The sequence below is a fragment of the Oncorhynchus keta genome, chromosome 1 (assembly GCF_023373465.1).
Source record: "Oncorhynchus keta strain PuntledgeMale-10-30-2019 chromosome 1, Oket_V2, whole genome shotgun sequence".
Taxonomy (NCBI): Eukaryota; Metazoa; Chordata; class Actinopteri; order Salmoniformes; family Salmonidae; genus Oncorhynchus; species Oncorhynchus keta.
The window spans coordinates 48174061-48191540 of NC_068421.1; the positions used below are offsets into that span (position 1 = coordinate 48174061).

Here is a 17480-nt window from a genome sequence, read left to right on the forward strand (position 1 = left end):
CTAGTACTGGGCGCACAAGAATGGATTGCCCTTGGGCACATAAAGGGCACATTTTTCATTAACCCATTGTTGTCTTTATTGAAAATACAAGCTGTAAATTCACCTTCACCCCATAATGCAGTCCTCCAACCGTAATAGGCACAGTGAAGAGACATGATTCACAAAGGAGGACTGCGGAATGCAGTCGCCACCCAAAAGATTTGAAAAATGAAAGGAAAAAAATTTCCTATCAATTCCAAGGCTGTCCTGAGTTTGGGCCTAATGTCAGACGAGGGCAGACTCTTCACAGTACAAACTTTTAGCAATTTACATAACAAAATAACATATTGTCCTTTTTCTTTCTGGCTTCTTTTCTCATTTCTGATCTTTCAGCGGTTAGATGACACCTCTTGAATAGGCGACGTGGTCGGGGCATCAATCAAGTGCGAGTTTGGAACATCCAATTTGCCAGAGCAAGATCTCGATGCATCACCATTGACAACATGATTTGGGGGCCCCATTCGCGGTGACAGGCTTGATGGCCTATACGATGGCACCTCCAAACTGGGCTTATCGCCCAACTCCTTTGGTCCTGCTGCTGTCCCCAAGGGACTGGCCTCTGTCTGTCTGGTGCCATCTTAGGACATCTGTCCTCTTTATCCAGCCACTCCAAAGGCCACACAAAACAAAATGGATGCACCAGGAGGTGTCACTGTCAATCTAACTATTTCATTACCTGACTCTAAAACTAAAGGTATTAAAAAAAATATTATGAGAAAGGTGCACTTGTCAATATTGTATTTTACATACGCTTGTTTTTACAATGGTGTGGTTATAGTTAAGACACAAAAGGTTGCCCTTAAAACTCTGTATCGAAGTGCAGTGCTGAAAATGTACCCAACACACACACCAAAAAAAAAAACAATACCTAGAGACAGTAGGAGGTAATTTGCAACACATAACACATTGTATTGCATTAGAATTGCAATTTCCTCCTTATTGTTTCAAATTAATTATCATGTTTTTGATCATTTCTTTTATTTGCAATTAATATTTTGTTGTGTAGCAAACAAAGTGGGAAAACATCTCTCGCACATTACGAAAAATGATCAATTAGAATATAATTGAGTTAAAAATAAGTGGCATCAAAACAATAATGATGGATTGTTTAAAATGTTAATGCATGAATTTTTCAGTTAAAAACAAACATTGTAAAACTGGAGCGTAATATTTAAATGCATTGTGCGCTTTTCCAAACAGAGCCCGGTTTCTTTTGAACTCTGCAGTAAAATGGTACAAATGTATGCAAAGGATTGGCTTAGTTGCTTTCAAAGTATTGCTACAAATACATCAAACAAAATGGCTGAATTAATTACGACCAAACTAATTAGGGAACAATTGTATGTTTAAAAAGTTAAAGCCAACAAACATTGTGTTTGCAAAAACATATATCACCCTTGAGAACTGTAATGTGGTGCATCGGAAGACAAAAAATAATACGCAATTTGAATAAACAGTGGGGAAATACTATGTGTGCTAGCTAGAGAAGTAGGCAGTCAAAATCACAGGAGCACACAACTCATTAGAAGGGGTCAAAACCAGATAAATTACTCTCAAACACTGCAGTCAGAACAAATAGATAACTTTGATAACAAAGTAGACTCTCACACCTGGGCCCGTATTCATAAAAGCTCAGTAGATGTGCTGATAAAGGATCATTTTCGCCCTTTTAGATCCCAATGAGATATAATATTATATGGAGGTGGTGGGAGACCTGATCTTATATCAGCATTTGAATACGTGTCCTGGCTTAGGACTTTGAGTTGGCAAAGTGGGATACCAAACTCGTGTAAGAAATACTTGCACTGGCAGCTAGAAGAGACAGTGAAACAGCACTACTGCAAAAACCCTCGTGACGAGTCGAGTCCATCCAAGCATGTTCCCTTCCCTTCACCCTCCCGTCACGACAGCCCTGCGTTGAGCACAGATAAATTCCTCTCCAATTTCAGGCCATACATCAGTTAACAGTTCCCCCTCAGATTGAGAGTGAATGTCTTGTACGTCGCAATGAAGAAGGGCCCTAGCTCCTCATTACTTTGTGACAAGATACAGAAATTCACTTGACTTTTCATTTAGGAGTCCTCCTGCCCCACTTTAAGGATGTGTGCCTTCATGCTTCTCCCTTACCTCCCTGCTGGGCTCAAGCCCCTAGCCTACATAACAAATTATTATAAATGTTTACAGATGACCACCTCCTCTTTTTACAGTGGCCCCTCCCTAATGTGGAAAGTTAGGTAGCAGCAGGTAAAAATCTAACAAAAGGCTGTTTTATTGATGACATTGTCCTTGGGAACCAAAATCTAAATGTACTGAAATGAAAACTATGATTAAGGGGAGCCAGTGTCTCGGCAAGGGGAGTGGCGGGTAGCTTTCTACTTCCCGCAGCAAAATATATATAACGGCTCCTGACACCACTTCTGTACCAAATGGACATGGCCACCATAGCTGCCTGACAATGGGAGAGAAATCAGCAAGGTGTGGAGCCCTTCCATCAGGTTTAAGCCACCGCCTGATGAGCTCAAACAGTTTCCTGGGCATTATAGAATGTTCCCTTAAGGTTATCGTGAAGTCCTTCTAATGATGTTATTGTTCCCGATTATTTTGTGTGAATATTTTCAGATGACCACCTCGTCTTATTTGTGGCCGCTTGGAAAATATATTTTTTTGATTGAAAGTGCCATCAGACTGATCAAGGACAGTTGTCACAGGGTTGTTTGACAATTATATTCAAATGATCTAGATGAAGTGAGGAAATAAAAGTTCCCATTTAAATACAACCAACTATAGGTTTCAAAACAACTTTCTTCACTGTATTTTGGCTGTTAGTATTGTATGTAGTGATCATAATTTGATTTATAAAATTGTTCAACTTCAGAGCAAAACACTCTCGAGAGCTTCACAGAAGCTAGACTACTTACAAGTCCTTTAGGCAGGCATTCTGAACTACAAAAACTCAAGATATCATCCAAGTCTCAAAATAGCTCAATTACGAAACAAACTCAGTCATCTACAATGTTAATGTCAGTCCAACATAGCATTTCAACCATTGGTGCTCTATCAAAAAGCAATGCTTTAGCAACAAATGATACATTACAAAAGTACAATTTGTACATTAAATCTTTTCAAAAACAAGCGACTGCCCTGTCCTTAGCTTGGCAGAGGTTGGAAAATTCCACCACACATGGCAGTCATTACGTTAAATGAGAGACAGAAGAGGTTAAAACACGGTGTGAAAAAAAAGTTCACACTTTTTGCGGAGGGTACCTGCTAATGTCTATGACCCCTCTACACAAAAACAGTTTAATTAACTTGTATACATAACTTTCACTTTAACCGCTCACAGCCTGTCAAATAAAGCTGTCCGTCAAAGCCACGAGCCCTCGAAGTTGATGCTTTGCAGGTCCTCACATTTAGATCAAACTTCTCTGTATTTTGTCCAGTTGGGATGCAGGCAGGCTGCCGTTCTGTCAGAAAGAGAGCCAACTACCAACTCTCCTGATCGAAAAGGCTAGAAGATAAAACTTGTGTTCAAATCTAGCGCATTAAGCATAATCGGGAAAAATATTACATATCCAATACTATTATTAATTTTGTGGATATAACCAAATGAACGACTGCAAAAAAAATCCATATTTTTTACGGAACCCCCTTTTCAACAGTCTGAAAATAATATAATTAAGACAATACTTAAAAGCTTTAAGGTTTGGGCTAAAATAAATGGATCTCAACAACATACCAAACATTTTATTTTATGAATTTCTGCAGTCACATTTTGGATGACACCAGCAGACTAACAGTGGTTTGCATTCAGGGATTACATAAACTACAGTATTCTAAAACAAATAAAATATTCCTTGGGTGAGGCATTTCCACATCACTCACATATGTTGGTTGGATTTCATTCTGGGCCAAAAGCCATGTTAAATATGCACTCAGTTGCTTTTATAATGATGGCGGAACATATTCAGCCATCAACACAGTGCCAGGTTGCACTAGGGACAGGACATAAAAACTATTTCCAGATTAAAGCGTTGATTCTACGAAATCCTTATTTGAATGGGCAAGCCATTATATTGTTTATACCATATGTATAAAAGTGATGTACTTAAAACAATTTAAGTGATAATGGCCTGAGGAAATAAATTGTGTCAGGGCCTGCACCATGTTGTAGATCTGATGTAGGAGAGAGGACAGTGGTAAGCTTTCACAGGAAGTCAGGTGGGGGCTAAACAACACAATGCACTCATGCTAGGGCTGTGACTGTCGTGGAATTTTGGATGACGGTTATTGGCCAGCCAAATGACCGCGGTCACCAAAATAACCGATGGAATAGCAACAACCAAAAAAAGCTAAGGACTACATGTGCAGCCATAGAAATAGAATGAATAGAACGGGAGTCCCCATTCAAGTCAATGATGGCATAATGGGTGGACTGGTGCCATTACGAGTGGACCCATAGGAGCAAAGCAGGAAGTAAAAGCAGGAAGTGTACCCATCAATATTTGCAGTGATTTGTTGATTAAACAAAAAAAATATTTCATTGCATGAGCCACAGCTGTTAACACCATTTGAATGAACATTCTACATTACCATGGAAATTATTGTATCACAATACCAGCCAGCCATTGCGGGTGTACCCATGAGTTTACAAGTATAATTGACCTTTCGGTAAGCCCCGCTCCAGATTTTTGGGCAACAATCGCAGCGCTCCAATGGACTGTCATCGAGTCCGACTACTCGGACAAGCTCACGTTTAAATCACATGAAAGCCAGTGAAGGCTATGGCAGAAGCAGAGTTTTGTTCCGATTTTTTGTTGTTGTTAATGGCTAAATAATTTAACAGTGCACCGGGAGTACTTGCTACTGTGATGCCTGAAATGCAGTACCTGTTGGGAGTATCTTTTTATCCAAAATTGTTACATTGTTTGATAGCTCAGCTGGTTAGCTAGCTCCCAGTATCATTGACTGTTAGCTAACGTTGCTAACGCTAGCTAGTCACCATTTAACTTGTTTTTTTTTCAAAATGTATGTTAGCTAGCTAAGTTAGCAATGTTATGAATACAACTCCTATCTGTTACGACAACAGGATGCGATTTGGTTATAGCTTTAATTGCATGCTGAGTGAATTCCGAGCCTTTCTGTGGCTACTGTAGCGACACTACAAATATAATTTTATCAGGGTCCCATGAAGCAATTGTAATGACAGTCCACCGCAATATACCCAAGAGTTTCCTGATTAGCAAGTGGTAGTCTGTGTTTAATTTCATTGTGTATTAGAAACACAGTTTGAAATCATTGAGAGAAGATTTTGCAAGTGGTTGAATGGGGAATGTTTTCTGAGGTTGCAACAGTAACCAAGGGGGGTGGGTCTTAGTAAAGGGTCAATTGCCAGGGTTAGGCTTCAAGTACGTTCTATTTATCCTATTTCTATGTGTGCTACTGCTGCAGGGAGGGGGGAATTGTCCAGGCAACCGAAGATTAGTTTGCTACAACACCTTGCTTGTTTCAGCAAGGAGCAAAGAGTCCATGTCACCGCAGAAACGGACTCAACCGCATGAATATGCGTCCCGTCTTCAGTCAGCTGTAAATATATATTTTTAAACGGCTATAACAGTTATTTGATTTTCATGAATGTTGTCATCCATAACTGTCGGCTACACGGTTCTACTGTAATTTTGCTAGCCCTAACGTACAGGTTGTACACGCACACACACGTGTGGTCATCCCCCCCCACACACACACTGTCCCATCCCACCACACCACCACCACACACACACAGTGTCAGAGTGAACGGGGGACCCCCAGACCAGCCACCCCAGTGGAGCAGGGGGTAAACTGAGCCCAGAGAGGGGCAGTGCTGACTGTGATCACTCAGGAGAGGAGGGAGAGTTATTAGCTTAGCCCTGAAACACCTACTTAATATAGGGGCCAGTGCTGATAGCTAGCAGAGCCTAGCAGAGGTGACAGCTTTTGGACCTGCTTGAGGAAATCCAATTGAAAAGCAGCCAAGAGGAACAACAAGCCGAAACAGATGTTGCTTGCTACCACTGGCACGATGAGGTATACAGCAAGAAACAAACCCATGGCAAATTGTGACACACACACAGGCACAAGCGCTTTGTACACACTCGTGCACACACATACACACACACACACATCACATCTTAGGTATATCATGTACAGTACCATCCTTTTGTATTAAACATATGGTACGCTTATCTAACTTAATCTGTTTCTCTATTGATCATTTGGTATTGGATTAATATTATGAACTGATATTTGCCAAAATTGAACAAGTTATCAATGAATTCAAAATACATTTGGAATAAATGCACCATATTAAATGGATCACACATAATACAAAATATATACTAAAGGAATTCTACTCATTTCAACATGAAAACAATTAGCATCCAACAGATATTACATTTTTCAGTAGAAAGCAAGATTTAAAGCAAGGGTTCTCAAAGTTTTTGAGGCAGGGACCACTTTGTAATAGCAAATTCATATGAACACAGAGATTAAAAAAAAAATAGCATACAAGGAGTTTTACAAGGAGTTTCTATGACTTCGGCACTACATGGCAGGACGAACCAAGTCTGGGCACCTGGAAGGAACATTTTAAAAGGGCCGCATCTCTTGGCATCAGAAAGAAAATGTAGCCGTTTTCAAGCTAATTTCCTGCAATTCTACACATTTTGTCATGGGGCAGAGATTTTTGTTGTTGCAGCTTTAAATATAATATCATGCAATTCTACACATTTTGCTATGAGGTAGAGAGAAAAAGTTGCCGTTTGAAAGTCTAAATTCCAGTGCATTTATGTCTTCCACTCCAAAAAAATGTTGATGGGGAATACAAGAACTATTGAGTTGAAAATGTGATAATTGGTGGAGTACTGTGGATACCAATATCCCTGTGAGCCACCCATACACTTTTTTATTTTGGTATCTGGCCGCGGACCCCACTTTGAGAACCCCGCGAATTAAAGGATCCATAACAAAATGTCAAGGTTGTTGAAGAATTCAAAGTAGCCTAAAAAAATACTTAACATTTCACAGAGGACCCTAAACACCAAATAATGTTCTGGTTTTCAGGAGAGAGTTGTCCATTCAGAAGGGCTAGTTTTGGAAGGTCAGGGAAAACATGTTTGAGCGAGCGCTGAACAAAACTCTTTCCCCCCCTGAGCATCCCACCCCATTTTCAAACTGCCAGCAAAGCATCCCGTGGAAAATTGAAAGATCTAATCACAGTGTTCTTTCTCACATTGTTTCTCTAATATTAATTGAGTTTGGCAAGGCTGACCATGCCTCATTCATAATAACATTCATTTATTTTTTCCATTACACCCTAACAACTATGAGAGAGAGGGGGAGAAAGGTGAAAAAAACTATCCCGGTAAAATCAATGGTAACATATCTTTATAGCCAGTCGATGACAGATGTCACAACATTTGCCATCGGTCTAACATTGTGTCGGTGTGTGTTGTATTGATTTTACATCAGAGGGCCAAATGTTATTGATGAACCTCCTTCGGTAACGGATGAGAGCACTATTGTACTTCTTATTGTACTTGTTCTTGTTTAAGTACACCGACCGAAGCCACTCGAGTGGCAGCTTTTCCATTCACTAATGTACTGATTTTGTCTGGTGTGTTAACTTAATTCTGGAACGTTTACACCAATCTGCCTGTTACAATACGATTCGAATCCAACTGAGTGTGTAACCGTATACCCGGATTTATCCTAGCGTACACATGTGGGAGAAAATAAGGGCGAAAGAACGAACTGTAAACAAACACACTTTTAAACAAGACAATTTGGCATCGCATGTTCCCAGCGCCAAGGAAAACATACGCGCAGAAAACTGATACAAACTTTTAACACATGGGTCAAACCAAACTCTTTGAACTGGCAAAGGAAAGAGAAGCCTGAGTGCCAGAAAGCTGTTTAATTAACAATACTTAGATATCCAACAGACATTTTTGGGCGCCCCCCTGTCAAATTGCATGAGACCCCACTGTCAATCTTGGGGCATATTTTAATTACACATTTTCCACTAACGGGGGTGGGGTGGAGGTGGAAAATGAACTTACATCTTTGAGAAGCAGTGAGCAGCTGGAGTTTGGGTTGGGCTGGGAATCTCCCTCATACACAAACACTCCGCTCTCGGCTCTGAACTGAGAGAGAATAGTCCAACTGACTGTGGATAGAATCAGGCACGCTTCTACCATCATCACTACACTAACACCTACTGAATGCAGAAAATGTGATACTTTGCAGGATACCTTCAATTTCACGGCATGAAAAAAGGGGAGAGAAGAAGGCCAACTTACTATTTCTCTTTGTGAGTCTCCTATTTTTCAGGCATTGTGCTGGGCTTATTATATTAAAATCATAATAACAGTGTCTATTTGGACTAGACGGTATAGCTACCCTTTGTAGCAGATACTATTTGCAACAGCTCAAGCTACTTCGTACATGTCATTCCATTCATTAATAGCAAACTTAAAACTTCCCCAAAAACTCCACTTTTTTGGTATTCTGAAAGGAAAGGACTGTGTAGTAACTGGTGGATACACACAAACAAGCTTCTATGTGCATTAGAAACACCACACAACACACCGGAGCAAAATCACACTAACAAAAATAAATAAAACGCGCTGATATGCAAACTCAGAGAAAGTTGCACTAGCGAGGGAGAGAAGTATTATCCCAATTCCTGGATCCTAAGGACGTGTTTCCTCTCTTCTTCTTCCCCACCTGAGGTGAGGCGAGCTGGGGTTAATGGCATATGCCAACTGCGGTGACGTGTGGAGCCAGCGGCAGTTCAGGCACTTTGCCGGAGTATCCATCATGATAAAGCAGGGGACCCGGAGTCTGTCACATGCAATCACAGTTTACTACGGATCGCGGGACTTCAAAGTGAAAACGAATGGTAGTTCATCGACATGAAGACTTCATATATCTTGTTTTTGGGGGGGGAACTTGTCTTGTCTTTTTTCTCTTTCTATTTGTATGGCTCTGTGTTTTTGTGTCCCTATTTAAGATGCCATAAAATATTCACCTCTTCCTACTGTAGAAGAAATTATTCAACAATTTCATAAAATATAATTTATACTAGAATTTATTACAATAATCCTCAACTAATTGAATTTGGAATTGTTTTTTTGTGTATGTTTATTTCTCTGCTTTTAAGTAGTAATTATCTAAGAGGTCTTACATTTTAAAAAAGGGATTAAAAAAGGCCCATATGGCTTTTCGGCCTTTTCATGTGACTGAGCATCGCAAAGTGTTAAACGCGATAATCATAAAATGTATCAACCACAGGAAAGTGAAACGAGCCGAAATAATGTCGCTGCCTCAGTCTCTCGTTCCGCGGGACTTTCTCAACTCCTGGTCGACTAACCTCTTTAATCTAGCCTACTAATGAGTCCAAATGACACAGGCTTGACGTTTTTGAGATGGTGTTAGGGCGATTTTCTGCCCCGGCCGGGGCCCTTCTCAAAGGCATTTGATTGGCACATGCTTTCACTTAATGAGGATAATTACTAGGAATAACAACTGGGGAACCACATCTGCTCAGTGTAACGTCGGAGCAAAGGGAGGTGGTGGTGCCCCGATCTGTCAGAGAGAGAGAGAGAGAGAGAGAGCGCACTCTTTTTCCCACCTTCAGCGGCGTGGGCCCATTCTAACACAAACCCTACCTCCTCCCTTCTCCTTCCTTCCCTACCTCCTTCTACCCCTCCCTTCTTCCCTCCCTCCAGTCGACAATAACCAGATTAATAGGAATCAGCATGTCGTTGTAAACACTCATTAGGGCCAGGCGGCTCGGCGGTGCGCGGAGGAAATGACACAAGATGCCGGGTTGTGTCTGTGTGTGTGGCTCACCCTGTCCTGTGTGTGTGAGAAAGCACAGCACGGCCATGGGAGGAAGGGCAAAAGGCCAAAGGGGCTGAGGCTGAGTGACATCCCCTTGGCTGCCGTTGTTTTCTCTGTCTGCGACTCCATGCCATGTTTGCTTTACACAATGCTGCTGTAACGTTGAAACAACAATGCTGTAACATTTGAAATAGCCAGGTAGTTCCCTGGGCAATCTTTATGCGGGGAAAAAAATCTAAATGCATAGCATCCCTTTTCAGCGTAAATTCTTAGATAAACCGACAGACTGAATTTTCCTTTCTCTGTTCAATAATAGCTGTGACGTACAATTAAGCTTTCTTTCGAAAAGGAATGATGATTTACAAAGTCAAGGCCCCTGAATAATACATTGGTGTTTATTTTGGTTTAATTCACATGCGAGAAAATAAGCGAATAGCTCACTTGCAAATTGGCATGTGTATTTGACGGCCTTTACCCCCCCCCCCCCAACAAAATATTTAAAAGATGCCGCTGCCTTGCCCCACGCTGACCCAGTTCTCACTAATTATCTGCAAAGTAGGCATCAAAGCAGGCCAAACAGTCTGCAGCACTTAGATAGATTCAAACCCATTTAAAATATATGACTGCGATGTGGTCGGGCTGAGGGCTCCCCTTTCTAACTAACTAATCCACCAAACCTACCCCATCTTGCTGTCACAGCCAGACGAGCACGTCTGTGTGAACTGTGAGCTCACAACAGGTCGGAGAAGGCAAAGAAGTGGTTGAACTTATAAATAGAATGGTCATTGTTCTGAATGTGTTATTTCAGTGTTGGAGTCGTCGGAGTGGTTCCTGACACTGCTAGGTGGGTGGTTGGCAGGGGGAGGGCAGAAGAAGGGGAAGGGGGGTGTTATTATAAAAAGGGTCATGAAGTGTGAGAGTCAGCTGATCATGTGTTTCGGGTCATGGGCTTGCACTCTGGTTTGCTTTCATATGACATAGGCTATTACTAAATTGAGCTGGCAGGTAAATTCTAAAGCAAATAAATGCTAGTGGGCTTAATACAAGAAAGGGTATTTTTTGAGGTGGTGGTGTCGTGAGTAACGGCAGGAATTTAGAATTCTCTCTCCTTTTGACAGGAAGCATATCATTCTTCCCGGCTTATTTTCCCAGCAGCACCGATATAGTCAGGTTTTGGGGTTTTCGCTCGGATGGCGTTTGGTTCAAAATGAGGCCCTTCTTTATATTCTTAAACACCACACATTGCTCACTGGTCTATTGGACTTAAAAAATATTTTTATGGAATTAACCCAAATATCATTTTTCAATTGTATTTGTGAGACTTTGACAAGGGTTTTAAGGAGTTTATATTTTATTGCCAACATTCATTCATAAAATGAATTTATTTCCATAAGAAGTTATGGAAATGCAATATGAAATGTGTCAGTGTTCTCTTTCGACAGTGTACAACACAACATCTACTTCCAAAGTTAAGTAACATGAAATGAGACATGAAAAATAACAAGAACAAGTTTGAGGCAAATGCCACAAAAATATACTACCTAAAAAAGCACACTATGACATCTTCTTAGGAATTCATAGTAAGAGACAACACTGACCTTGAAATCTTGTTTAACATTGTTTTGTGCCGGTAAATAAGAATATGTTATTAACTGACTCACCTGGATAAATAAAAAAAGCAAGCAATTGACTTTTTCCTCCGTGCCCTTTACCCTGTCTTCTCAGGCACCCTGTATTTTGGGGGGGGATTTATGTAAACATTTATGAATACGGTTATTGGACTGATATACGCATGCCCTGTTATTAATGTGCTTGTATGTATTTGACACTACAAGTTCCCTATTACCTGTTGCTACAAAGTGATACCCTAGTACCTGATGCTACATAGTGATACCCTAGTACCTGATGCTACATAGTGATACCCTATTACCTGTTGCTACAGAGTGTCTAATGAATGTATACCTATTCAACTACTTATAAATACATTTTTTTACTATAATTTAGACCCAGAACTACATATTCATCAATAGTTTATCAAATGCATTATTAATGCTTATTCATGAAAGTTATCATGAAGTGTTACCAAAGGTTTTAGTTTAAATCAAATCAAATCAAATCTATTTACCCTGAAAAAGTACAGTTGTGGGAAAACAGAAAATATTAGCATTATTTAAGTTAGCATGTGATGCGAGATATCTCCACACTGAGTAGGGGCTGTGTCTTTGAACTTTACAAAGGCACTGGACTCCTAGGGGGATAGTGTTCCTGCCTGCTGCCATCTCAAACAATTCAACATGAAAAACATTTCCCTGGTAATCTGACCATTGGGCTGTGTGTGTGTTTTTAAATTCAACCTTTATTTAACTAGGCAAGTCAGTTAAGAACAAATTCTTATTTACAATGACGGCCTACATCAGCAAAACCCGGACGACGCTGGGAAAATTGTGCACCGCCCTATGGGACTCCTAATCATGGCCGGTTGTGATACTGCCGGGAATCGAACCCGGTTGTCTGTAGTGATGCCTCTACCACTGAGATGCAGTGCCTTAGACCGCTGCGCCACTCAGGAACAGTGGGAGTGTGTGTGTGTGTCTGTGTTTTATTATTTTTTTTATTTGACCTTTATTTAACTAGATGTAGATCTAGTTTATTACCGTACACAATTACTTTTATATTCAGAAAGAATGTTTGCAAAAAAACAACAACATTATGATACCTTTCTGTTTTCTCAATGACATTCAATTCAGCATTGAAAAAAGGCGCAGGTTAAAGTTTGTTCCACCTGAGCGAGTCTGACCACAAGTCAGAGACCACTGTGATGACACACCAAAGGCATTTGATTAATCATTTTTGTCTTCTTCTAATGCAGGGGTGTCAAACTCATTCCACGGCAGGCCCAGTGTCTGCGGGTTTTCAATGTTCAATTAAGACCTAGACAACCAGGTGAGTGGAGTTCCTTACTAATTTGTGACCTTAATTCATCAATTAAGGACACTCGGCCCTCTGTGGAATAGGTTTGACACATGAATTCTAATGTCCCTTAAGGGGAAAGTTATTCAAAAGTAACTAAAAGTAATCAGATTACGTTACTGGGTTAGGTCATCTAAACTTTTGGACTGGTAACTAGTAACTGTAACGGATCACATTTAAAAACTAACCTACCCAACCCTGTGTGTGTGTCTACGCAGGGGAGACAGATGAAAGGTGTGTGTGTGTGTGTGTGTGTGTGTGTGTGTCTCTCTCTCTGTGTGTGAGAGACACTGCCCCGGAGAGGCTGGAGAGTTCATGTGAGTTGACTGACTGGACAACTGCCTGGAAAGCTGGACTCCTGTTTTTGTTCCCTGTCGTGCGCTGGGATTTAAAATAACCAGTCTCCCCTTTGTCTGAGGTGGGAAACGGGGAGGTGACGGGCGTTGGAGACACACACACACACACACACACACACACACACACACACACACACACACACACACACACACACACACACACACACACACACACACACACACACAAACACAGAGAGAACATGACCCAGGCCCACTCCCAGGGTGCCCCCGATGGAGGTATCTTGGCATCCACACGAGTGAGCGTACGCATGGCCAAAAAATTCCGCCGGGGATTGCTAGTGTGGGGGGGGGACTGAAGCATGACACACAGCTGCGACAGCTGAAAGGAGTGTAAACGGCCCCCTGATCTCCTCCTGGGCCACAACCACCATTAATCAGAGACAATCACCAGCCAGTGGACTGGGGGGGTCAACTCAATTGAATCCATTTGAATCCACTCAATTCAGAGACATGACACCAAATTCACTTCATGACTAGAAAATTATTAGAAATATCTTGTTTACGAGTTGTATTTCAAGTTCATGTCAAGGGCAGAATTCCGAGGATGACACAAAATTCAGTCCGTGACTAGAAAATCATGAGCAATGGTCCATTGTGACGATGCATTTTGAGTTGATGGTGGGCAGAATTTAAGACGGAACTTGCACAAGCGTAATTCCTAGAGATACAGGCCCAGGGCCCACTGAGTAGCAAGGCCACAAGAAATGTCCAGTTCTTTCAGGAGGCATTCAGAGGCTTCATAAGAACTAAATATAATTAATAAGCAAAGTTATACTACATAAGGGATGATAAAAAAAAGCTCAGTCTACCTGGTGCTTTGCCCAATGTGGCATTATGACCCTTTTGCCTCACTTAATAGGCTATATCATGACATTTGCTTATGAATGATTTCTGAAAAATCATTATATGCCTTTTAAAGGGTTCATAAAGCCTTAACACTTATTTAAAGTGTCAAGTCTTTTTCGACAGCCTTAGAAGTCGGGCAGAAGGGAAAGTTATCATCACTGCCTACAATTACCCCAGTCAAAGGCTTAGCTCAAAGGGCCTGTCAAAACAGCCAGTCAAAACAGTCAAAACAGAGTCAAACAATCAGTCAAAATAATGTCAAAACAACCCGTCAAAGGAAAACGTGAAAAAAGTCACATTCAATAAATAGAGAAACATTCCTGAACTGAGTTTTAGTTAGAACATATTGAGTGTCTAAAAACGCTATGCTCTTATGACTATGTTTTTGGCCCAGGTAGACACTCTCTCTCACACACACACACAACATTTTTTAAAAGTCCTTCCAAAAAGCCCAAAGCCCTGATTCCTGACTACTAAGACTGTGTTCATGCAGGCAGCTAATTCTGATATTTTTTTCCACTAATTGGTCTTTTGACTAGTCACATCAGATCTTTTTCAGAGTTGATCTGATTGGACAAAAGAACAACTGGTTAAAAAATGATCAGAATTGGACTGCCTGTGTAAACGCAGCCATGTTGGCTAAAATTCCTTCTTTTTTTTTAAATGTAATTTGTTCCATTGGCTTCTAAAATGCCATTCGGACAGCCAATATGTATAGAACCAGCATTGATGAATTGACTGGGTGTCATCTTTGACTAAGCAACAGTCATGTCATGGTAAAGCACACATTTTATTGGTTCTTTCGACACCATATGGGTATTCAGAAATCTCATCATGACAAATGACAATATATTATAGATGACACCACATATTAAATTAAATATAATTTTGACAGAATGCCCAGGGAATACAACATATTTTAATCAGAAAAATAAGAGGTTAGGTTTAGGCACTGATGTTAAGATTGGGAAATATCTATTATCTCCAAAATCAGAAAGTAGCCTCTTTAAACATGCTAAAACTTAATTCCACAACGAATCAATTACATCTCATCATTAGATTAGCTTATCAAATCTATTCCTTCAGCATTAAACATGATTAAAAAAGTAAACCGTTTCTGAATTAAATTTCTATCCAGGCACTGACTATTAATTTCAAAGGAAAAGTAAAAGCTATTGTCATCATCAGCAACTTCTAATTAAAAGGCTTGACAAGAAAGTACACAAGTAAAAACAGTTACTGATTTCATCATATTTTCCCCACTGTAATAGTAAGAACTTGAAGGACTGAAATTACACTGCCCTCTGGTGGTTCAAAAGCAGACATTTTAAATGCCTTATAACCTCTGCTGCACAAAAACAAAACCTTAAACACCAACAACTTTAAAAGCAACAACTATTCTACAACTAATATTGTAGTTTCCTCTACACTTATTAACAATGAGCAAACTCACAAAGTTCCAACTTCCAAGCCCCAGCCCATTTGTTTTCTCACTCTCACCCTTCCTCCCCCAATCTCTCGCTCCCACTGCACTCAAAAGTTATTGATAGTTAGAAGTTATGGGCTAATAATACGACGGACAATGCATGGCCAGGAGCCCATTATGCCCAGGTAATGGATAGCAGGGAGCTATTGAATGACATTGCACGGAGATTGGATGACGGAGGGTCGGCGATTTATGGCCAAGTGAAGCCCCCCTCCATGCTATTTATTTCCAGCTTGATAAGAGAACAGATGAGGCATGGTGGTATTTATGGTCCACAAGTTCATAAAGACGGCCGGGAAGGAGTTAAAATCGTCTCATATTCTAGGGATATACACAACATCACCAAAAGTATGTGGACACCTGCTCACCAAACATCTCATTCCAAAATCTTTGGCATTCATATGGAGTTGGTCCCCCCTTCGTTGCTATAACAGCATCCACTCTTCTCGGAATGCTTTACACTAAATGTTGTAATATTGCTGCAGGGACTTGCTTCCATTCAGCCACAAGAGCATTCGTGAGGTCAGGAACAGATGTTAGGCGATTAGGCCTGGCTCGCAGTCAGCGTTCCAATTCATCCCAAAGGTGTTCAATGGGGTTGAGGTCAGGGCTCTGTGCAGGCCAGTCAAGTTCTTCCGCACCGATCTTGACAAACCATTTCTGTATGGACCTCGCTTTGTGCACAGGGGCATTGCCATGCTGAAACAGGAAAGGGCCTTCCCCAAACCCCCAAAACAACAAAATTGGAAGCACAGAATCGTCTATAATGTCATTGTATGCTGTAGCATTAAGATTTCCCTTCACTGGAACTAAGGGGCCTAGCTCGAACCGTGAAAAACAGCCCCAGACCATTACTCCTCCACCAAATGTTATCATTGGCACTCTGCATTCGGGCAGGTAGCGTTCTCCTGGCATCCGCCAAACCCAGATTCATCCATCAGACTGCCAGATGGTGAAGCGTGACTCATAACTCCAGAGAATGTGTTTCCACTGCTCCAGAGTCCAATGGTGGCAAACTTTACACCACTCCAGCTGATGCATGGCGATCTTACACTTGTGTGCGGAAGCTCGGCCATGGAAACTAATTTCCTGAAGCTCCCGACAAACAGTTCTTGTGCTGACGTTGCTTCAAGAAGCAGTTTGGAACTTAGTCGTGAGTTTTGCAACCAATGACAGACGATTTTTACGCGCTACGTGATTTAGCACTTGGCAGTCCCATTTTGTGAGCTTTTGTGGCCTACCACTTCGCGACTGAGCCGTTTTTGCTCCTATACGTTTCTACTTCACAATAACAGCATTTACAGTTGCCCGGGGCAGCTCTAGCAGGGCAGAAATTTGACTAACTGACTTGTTGGAAAGGTGGCATCCTATGACAGTGCCACGTTGAAAGTTACTGAGCTCTTCAGTAAGAACATTCTACTGCCAATGTTTGTCCATGGAGATTGCATGGCGGTGTGCTCGATTGTAGACACCTGTCAACGAATCCACTAATTTGGAAAGGGGTGTCCACATACTTTTGTATATATATAGTGTATGAGGGAGTTTGGTGGCCAATTGATACTTTTTTGTCTTTATGTGTAATTTGGTTCTCCCACTACCTTAATTCAGATGAATGGGACATAATGAAATATCGATGAAACTATTCGATATACTGTATCACTCTAAAATGTAAATGTACAGTGAACAAAAATACAAACGCAACATTTAAAGATTTTGTCCCATGTTTCATGAGCTGAAATAAAAAATCCTAGAAACGTTCCATACGCACAAAAAGCTTATTTTTCTAAAATGTTCTCCACAAATGTGTTCACATCCCAGTTAGTGAGCATTTCTCCTTTGCCAAGATAATCCATCCACCTGACAAGTGTGGCATATCAAGAAGC

The 17480-nt window shown here is 40.9% G+C and overlaps 1 protein-coding gene across 8 annotated transcripts in view; it reads right to left on the reverse strand.

Annotated features, from left to right (window-relative positions):
* Window positions 1–17480, reverse strand: part of LOC118380691 (adhesion G-protein coupled receptor D2) — a 165837-nt gene that overhangs the window by 91159 nt on the left and 57198 nt on the right. The window lies entirely within an intron of this gene.